The sequence below is a fragment of the Arachis ipaensis genome, chromosome B5 (assembly GCF_059453495.1).
Source record: "Arachis ipaensis isolate K30076 ecotype BB chromosome B5, ASM5945349v1, whole genome shotgun sequence".
Lineage (NCBI taxonomy): Eukaryota > Viridiplantae > Streptophyta > Magnoliopsida > Fabales > Fabaceae > Arachis > Arachis ipaensis.
In genome coordinates, this window is record NC_142440.1 from 50,456,105 (window position 1) to 50,464,769 (window position 8,665).

The 8,665-nt window shown below is 38.4% G+C and overlaps 1 non-coding gene across 1 annotated transcript; it reads right to left on the reverse strand.

Annotated features, from left to right (window-relative positions):
- Positions 1 to 3,626: 3,626 nt before the first annotated feature.
- LOC148564142 (small nucleolar RNA R71) lies at positions 3,627 to 3,734 on the reverse strand. The gene has a single exon (XR_015885069.1). It is a non-coding gene; the product is annotated as a small nucleolar RNA R71 (small nucleolar RNA).
- Between the last annotated feature and the right edge of the window lie 4,931 nt (positions 3,735 to 8,665).

Sequence of the window (8,665 nt, forward strand, 5' to 3'; positions counted from 1 at the left end):
AGGCATCTTTTAGACCATCTTACGTCTCTTTGACCATCTTTGGACGTCTGGTTCTTAGATCATAGGGGGCTGGCCACACGACCATGCCTGGACCTTCACTTATGTATTTTCATACGGTAGAGTTTCTACACTCCATAGATTAAGGTGTGGAGCTCTGCTGTTCCTCAAAGATTAATGCAAAGTACTACTGTTTTCTATTCAATTCTTCTTATTTCGCTTCTAAGATATCCATTCGCACCCAAGAACATGATGAAGGTGATGATTATGTGTGACGCTCATCACCATTCTCCCCTATGAACGCGTGCCTGACAAACACTTCTGTTCTACATGAATTAAGCTAGAATGAGTATCTCTTAGATCTCCTAACCAGAATCTTTGTGGCGTAAGCTAGAATGATGGCGGCATTCAAGAGAATCCGGAAGGTCTAAACCTTGTCTGTGGTATTCCGAGTAGGATTCAATGATTGAATGACTGTGACGAGCTTCAAACTCGCGAGTGCTGGGCGTTAGTGACAGACGCAAAAGGATAGTAAATCCTATTCCAGCATGATCGAGAACCGACAGATGAATAGCCGTGCCGTGACAGGGTGCGTGAGCATATTATTCACTGAGAGGATAAGATGAAGCCATTGGCAAGGGTGATGCCTCCAGACGATTAGCCGTGCCGTGACAGGGCATTGGATCATTTTCCCGAGAGATGACCGAAAGTAGCCATTGACAGTGGTGATGTATCACATAAAGCCAGCCATGGAAAGGAGTAAGACTGATTGGATGAAGGTAGCAGGAAAGCAGAGGTTCAGAGGAACGAAAAGCATCTCCATTCGCTTATCTGAAATTCCTACCAATGATTTACATAAGTACCTCTATCCCTATTCTATTATTTATTATTCGAAAACTCCATTATCACTTTATATCTGTCTGACTGAGATTTACAAGGTGACCATAGCTTGCTTCATACCAACAATCTCCGTGGGATTCGACCCTTACTCACGTAAGGTATTACTTGGACGACCTAGTGCACTTGCTGGTTAGTTGTATCGAAGTTGTGACAATTATGTATTGAGAACAGAGCACCAAGCTTTGGAGCCATTACCAGGGATTGTTCGAGCCTGGAGATCACAATTTCGTGCACCAAGTTTTTGGCGCCGTTGCCGGGGATTGTTTGAGTTTGGACAACTGACGGTTCATCTTGTTGCTCAGATTAGGTAATTTTCTTTTTCTTTTTCTTTTCAAAAAATTTTTCAAAAATATTTTCAAAATTTTATCATCTGTTTTCGAAAAAAAAATAATAAAAATGTTTTCAAAAATTTATTCAAAATTTTTAAGAATGAATTCTAGTGTTTCATGAAGCATGTGAAGCCTGGCTGGCTGTAGAGCCATGTCTAAATTCTTTTGGACTGAGGCTTCCAAACCATCAGAGGCAAGTTACATGCTTGGTAAATGATGAGCAGCAATTTGTTATCAAGATCAATATACTCTGGTGTTAAATGCTGAAGCTTGGCTGGCCATTGGCCATGTCTAGTGTTTTGGACTGGAGCTTTCATTGAAAGCTTGGCTGGCTAGTGAGCCATGTCTAATTCCTGGACTGAAGCTTTAGACTAACATGGCAAGATTCCTGGAATTCATACTAAAAAAATTTTGGAATCCTTATTTTCCTTTTTCAAAATAATTTTTTGAAAAATATAAAATAAAAATCCAAAAAAAAATTAGAAAATCATAAAAATCAAAAATATTTTGTGTTTCTTGTTTGAGTCTTGAGTCATATCATAAGTTTGATGTCAATTGCATATGCATCTTGCATTTTTCGAAAATATCATGCATTCATAGTGTTCTTCATGATCTTCAAGTTGTTCTTGGTGAGTCTTCTTGTTTGATCTTGATGATTTTTTGTTTTGTGTTGTATGTTGTTTTTCATATGCATTCTTGAATTCTTAGTGCGTAAGCATTAAAGAATTCTAAGTTTGGTGTCTTGCATGTTTTCTTTGCATTAAAAATTTTTCAAAAATATGTTCTTGATGTTCATCATGACATTCATAGTGTTCTTGGTGTTCATCTTGACATTCATAGCATTCTTGCATGCATTTATTGTTTTGATCTAAAAATTTCATGCATTGCATAATTTTCATGTTTTCATAAAAATTCAAAAAAAAATCAAAAAATTATCTTTCCCTTTCTCTCATCAAATTCGAAAATTGAGTTGACTTTTTCAAAAATTTTTAAAAATCAAATTGTTTCTTATGAGTCAAATCAAATTTTCAATTTGAAAATCTTATCTTTTTCAAAATCTTTTTCAAAAATCAAATCTTTTTCAAATTTCTTAGTTATTTTCGAAAATTCCAAAAATATTTTTCAAAAATCTTTTTCTTATTTCTAAATCAAATTTTCGAAAATAACTAATCAATTAATGTTTTGATTCAAAAATTTGAAGTTTGTTACTTACTTGTTAAGAAAGATTCAAACTTTAAGTTCTAGAATCATATCTTGTGATTTCTTATGAATCAAGTCATTAATTGTGATTTTAAAAAATCAAATCTTTTTCAAAACTAATCCTATCATATCTTTTCAAAATATCTTCTTATCTTATCTTGTTCAAAAATATCTTTTCAAAATATCTTTTCTAACTTCCTAACTTCTTATCTTTTCAAAATTTGTTTCAACTAACTAACTAACTTTTTGTTTTTTCTTAACTTTTTCAAAACTACCTAACTAACTCTCTCTCTCTAATTTTCGAAAATATCTCCCCCTTTTTCAAAAATTTCTTTTTAATTAACTAATTATTTTTATTTTTATTTTTATTTCAAAAAAAAAATTCGAAAAAAAAAATACTAACCTTTTTCAAAAACTATTTTCAAAAATCACTAACTCTTTTTCAAAAAGTGTTTTCGAAAATTCACTTCCCCCTCTCATCTTCTTCTATTTGTTTATTGATATACTAACATCTTTCCTTCAACTCTCCAAAAATCCGAACCCCCTCTCTCTCTGAGTTCAGATTTTCTTCCCTTCTTTTCTTCTACTAACACAAGGATCCCTATACTGTGGTATAAAGGATCCATATTATTATTACTATTTTTTCTGTGCCATCTTCTTTGTCATATGAGCAGGAGCAAGGACAAGAACATTCTTGTTAAAGCAGATCCAGAACCTGAAAGGACTCTGAAGAAAAAAATTAAGAGAAGCTAAAATACAACAATCCAGAGATAACCTTTCAGAAATTTTCGAACAGGAAAAGGAGATGGCAGCCAAAAATAATAATAACATAAGGAAGATGCTTGGTGACTTTACTGCACCTAATTCCAATCTACATGGAAGAAGCATCTCCATTCCTGCCATTGGAGCAAACAACTTTGAGCTGAAACCTCAATTAGTTTCTCTGATGCAGCAGAACTGCAAGTTTCATGGACTTCCATCTGAAGATCCTTTTCAGTTCTTAACTGAATTCTTGCAGATATGTGATACTGTTAAGACTAATGGAGTAGATCCTGAAGTCTACAGGCTCATGCTTTTCCCTTTTGCTGTAAGAGACAGAGCTAGATTATGGTTGGATTCTCAACCCAAAGACAGCCTGAACTCTTGGGATAAGCTGGTCCGGCTTTCTTAGCCAAGTACTTTCCTCCTCAAGAGCTGAGCAAGCTTAGAGCTGATGTTCAAACCTTCAGACAGAAAGAAGGTGAATCTCTCTATGAAGCTTGGGAAAGATACAAACAGTTGACCAAAAAGTGTCCTTCTGACATGCTTTCAGAATGGACCATCCTGGATATATTCTATGATGGTCTGTCTGAGTTATCTAAGATGTCATTGGATACCTCTGCAGGTGGATCCATTCACCTAAAGAAAACGCCTGCAGAAGCTCAAGAACTCATTGACATGGTTGCTAATAACCAATTCATGTACACTTTTGAAAGGAATCCTGTGAATAATGGGACGCCTATGAAGAAGGGAGTTCTTGAAGTTGATACTCTGAATGCCATATTGGCTCAGAATAAAATATTGACTCAGCAAGTCAATATGATTTTTCAGAGTCTGCATGGAATGCAAGCTGCATCCAACAGTACTCAAGAGGCTTCTTCTGAAGAAGAAGCTTATGATCCTGAGAACCTTGCAATAGCAGAGGTAAATTACTTAGGTGAACCTTATGGAAACACCTATAACTCAACATGGAGAAATCATCCAAATTTCTCATGGAAGGATCAAAAGCCCCAACAAGGCTTTAATAATGGTGGAAGAAACAGGTTCAGCAATAGCAAGCCTTTTCCATCATCAACTCAGCAACAGACAGAGAACTCTGAACAAAATGCTTCTAATTTAGCAAATCTAGTCTCTGATCTGTCTAAGGCCACTGTAAGTTTCATGAATGAAACAAGGTCTTCCATTAGAAATCTGGAAGCACAAGTGGGCCAGCTGAGTAAAAGGATCACTGAAATCCCTTCTAGTACTTTCCCAAGCAATACAGAAGAGAATCCAAAAGGAGAGTGCAAGGCCATTGACATAAGCGCCATGGCCGAACCTGTAAGGGAAGGAGAGGACGTGAATTCCAAGGAGGAAGACCTCCTGGGACGTCTAGTGATCAATAAGGAGCTTCCCTCTGAGGAACCAAAGGACTCTGAGGCTCATCTAGAGACCATAGAGATTCCATTGAACCTCCTTATGCCCTTCATGAGCTCTGATGAGTATTCCTCTTCTGAAGAGAATGAGGATGTCACTGAAGAGCAAACTGCCAAGTTTCTTGGTGCAATCATGAAGCTGAATGCCAAATTATTTGGCATTGATGCTTGGGAAGTTAAACCTCCCTTGTTCATCAATGAACTAAGTGATTTGGATCAACTGACATTGCCTTAGAAGAGACAGGATCCTGGAAAGTTCATAATACCCTGTACCATAGGCACCATGATCTTTAAGGCTCTGTGTGACCTTGGTTCAGGAATAAACCTCATGCCCCTCTCTGTAATAGAGAAACTGGGAATCTATGGGGTGCAAGCTGCTAAAATCTCATTAGAGATGGCAGACAGCTCAAGAAAACAGGCATATGGACAAGTAGAGGACGTGTTAGTAAAGGTTGAAGGCCTTTACATCCCTGCTGATTTCATAGTCCTGGATACTGGAAAGAAAGAGGATGAATCCATCATCCTAGGAAGACCTTTCCTGGCCACAGCAAGAGCTGTGATTGATGTTGACAGAGGTGAAATAGTCCTTCAATGGAATGAGAACACCCTTGTATTCAAAACTCAAGGATCTCCCTCTGCAACCTTGGAGAGGAAGCAGAAAAAGCTTCTCTCCAAGCAGAGTCAACCAGAGCCCCCACAGTCAAACTCTAAGTTTGGTGTTGGGAGGCCACAACCAAACTCTAAGTTTGGTGTTGAACACCCATATCCAAACTCTAAGTTTGATGTTGGAGAGTCTCAACAAAGCTCTGCACATCTGTGAGGCTCCATGAGAGCCCACTGTCAAGCTATTGACATTAAAGAAGCGCTTGTTGGGAGGCAACCCAATGTTTATCTAATTCTTATTTTTATTGTTTTTCATGTTTTCTTAGGTTCATGATCATGTGGAGTCACAAAATAAACAAAAAATTCAAAAACGGAATCAAAAACAGCAGAAGAAAAATCACACCCTGGAGGAGCATCTGTCTGGCGTTCAAACGCCAGAACAGAGCATAGTTCTGGCGCTGAACGCCCAGAATGGGAGCACCCTGGCGCTGAACGCCCAGAACAAGCATGGTTCTGGCGTTCAACGCCAGAAATGGCAGCAAAGGGGCGTTGAACGCCCAAAATGGGCACCAACCTGGCGCTGAACGCCCAGAGTTGTGTGCAAGGCATTTTGCATGCCTAAATTGGTGCAGGGATGTAAATGCCTTGACACCTCAAGATCTGTGGACCCCACAGGATCCCCACCTACCTCCTCATAATCCTAGTTTTTATTTCCACATCTTCTTCTTCAACTATTCCTTCTTCTTTTGCTCGAGGGCGAGCAACATTCTAAGTTTGGTGTGGTAAAAGCATAGCTTTTTTTTTGTTTTTTCCATAACCATTGATGGCACCTAAGGCCAGAGAAACCTCTAGAAAGAGGAAAGGGAAGACAAAAGCTTCCATCAAGGGTCTATAGCTCAGTGGTAGAACATTTGACTGCAAATCAAGAGATCCCTGAGATACCTCAGGGGATACATTTTCTTCCACACAATTATTGGAAGCAACTAAGGGTGGAACATCAAGAGCACTCCATCATCCTTCATGAAATCAGAGAAGATCTAAAAGCAATGAAGGAGGAGCAGCAAAGACAAGGAAGAGACATAGAAGAGCTCAAGGACATCACTAAGGTGGACTCATTCCTTGTTCTTACTCTCTCTGTTTTTCGTTTTCTATGTTATGTGCTTATCTGTGTTTGTGTCTTCATTACATGATCATTAGTAGTTAGTAACTATGTCTTAAAGTTATAAATGTCCTATGAATCCATCACCTCTCTTAAATGAAAAATGTTCTAATTCAAAAGAACAAGAAGTACATGAGTTTCGAATTTATCCTTGAACTTAGCTTAATTATATTGATGTGGTGACAATGCTTCTTGTTTTCTGAATGAATGCTTGAACAGTGCATATGTCTTTTGAAGTTGTTGTTTAAGAATGTTAAATATGTTGGCTCTTGAAAGAATGATGACTAGGAGACATGTTATTTGATAATCTGAAAAATCATAAAAATGATTCTTGAAGCAAGAAAAAGCAGCAAAGAACAAAGCTTGCAGAAAAAAAAAATTAGGCAAAAAAAAATAGAAAGAAAAAGAAAAAGCAAGCAGAAAAAGCCAATAACCCTTAAAACCAAAAGGCAAGGGCAAATAAAAAGGATCCCAAGGCTTTGAGCATCAGTGGATAGGAGGGCCTAAAGGAATAAAATCCTGGTCTAAGCGGCTAAACCAAGCTGTCCCTAACCATGTGCTTGTGGCGTGTAGGTGTCAAGTGAAAACTTGAGACTGAGCGGTTAAAGTCAAGGTCCAAAGCAAAAAAAAAAAAAAAAAAAAAGAGTGTGCTTAAGAACCCTGGACACCTCTAATTGGGGACTTTAGCAAAGCTGAGTCACAATCTGAAAAGGTTCACCCAATTATGTGTTTGTGGCATTTATGTATCCGGTGGTAACACTGGAAAACAAGGTGCTTAGGGCCACGGCCAAGACTCATAAAGAAGCTGTGTTCAAGAATCATCATACTGAACTAGGAGAGTCAATAACACTATTCAAAATCTGAAGTTCCTATAGATGCCAATCATTCTGAACCTCAATGGATAAAGTGAGATGCCAAAACTATTCAAGAGGCAAAAAGCTATAAGTCCCGCTCATATGATTGAAGCTCTGTTTCATTGATAGTTTGGAATTTATAGTATATTCTCTTCTTTTTATCCTACTTGATTTTCAGTTGCTTGGGGACAAGCAACAATTTAAGTTTGGTGTTGTGATGAGCGGATAATTTATACGCTTTTTGACATTGTTTTTAGTATGTTTTTAGTAGGATCTAGTTACTTTTAGGGATGTTTTCATTAGTTTTTATGTTAAATTCACATTTCTGGACTTTACTATGAGTTTGTGTGTTTTTCTGTGATTTCAGGTATTTTCTGACTGAAATTGAGGGACTTGAGCAAAAATCAGAATCAGAGGTTGAAAAAGAACTGCTGATGCTGTTGGATTCTGACCTCCCTGCACTCAAAGCTACAGAACTCGAAATGGCGCGCTTCCAATTGCGTTGGAAAGTAGACATCCAGGGCTTTCCAGCAATATATAATAGTCCATACTTTGGCCAAGAATTGACGACGTAAACTGGCGTTCAACGCCAGCCTTCTGCCCAAATCTGGTGTCCAGCGCCAGAAAAGGATCCAAAACCAGAGTTGAACGCCCAAACTGGCACAGAACTTGGCGTTCAACTCCACAAATGGCCTCTGCACGTGCTACACTTAAGCTCAGCCCAAACACACACCAAGTGGGCCCCGGAAGTGGATTTATGCATCAATTACTTACTCATGTAAACCCTAGTGACTAGTTTATTATAAATAGGACCTTTTACTATTGTATTAGGCATCTTTTAGACCATCTTACGTCTCTTTGACCATCTTTGGACGTCTGGTTCTTAGATCATAGGGGGCTGGCCACACGGCCATGCCTGGACCTTCACTTATGTATTTTCATATGGTAGAGTTTCTACACTCCATAGATTAAGGTGTGGAGCTCTGCTGTTCCTCAAAGATTAATGCAAAGTACTACTGTTTTCTATTCAATTCTTCTTATTTCGCTTCTAAGATATCCATTCGCACCCAAGAACGTGATGAAGGTGATGATTATGTGTGACACTCATCACCATTCTCCCCTATGAACGCGTGCCTGACAAACACTTCTGTTCTACATGAATTAAGCTAGAATGAGTATCTCTTAGATCTCCTAACCAGAATCTTCGTGGCGTAAGCTAGAATGATGGCGGCATTCAAGAGAATCCGGAAGGTCTAAACCTTGTCTGTGGTATTCCGAGTAGGATTCAATGATTGAATGACTGTGACGAGCTTCAAACTCGCGAGTGCTGGGCGTTAGTGACAGACGCAAAAGGATAGTAAATCCTATTCCAGCATGATCGAGAACCGACAGATGAATAGCCGTGCCGTGACAGGGTGCGTGAGCATATTATTCACTGAGAGGATAAGA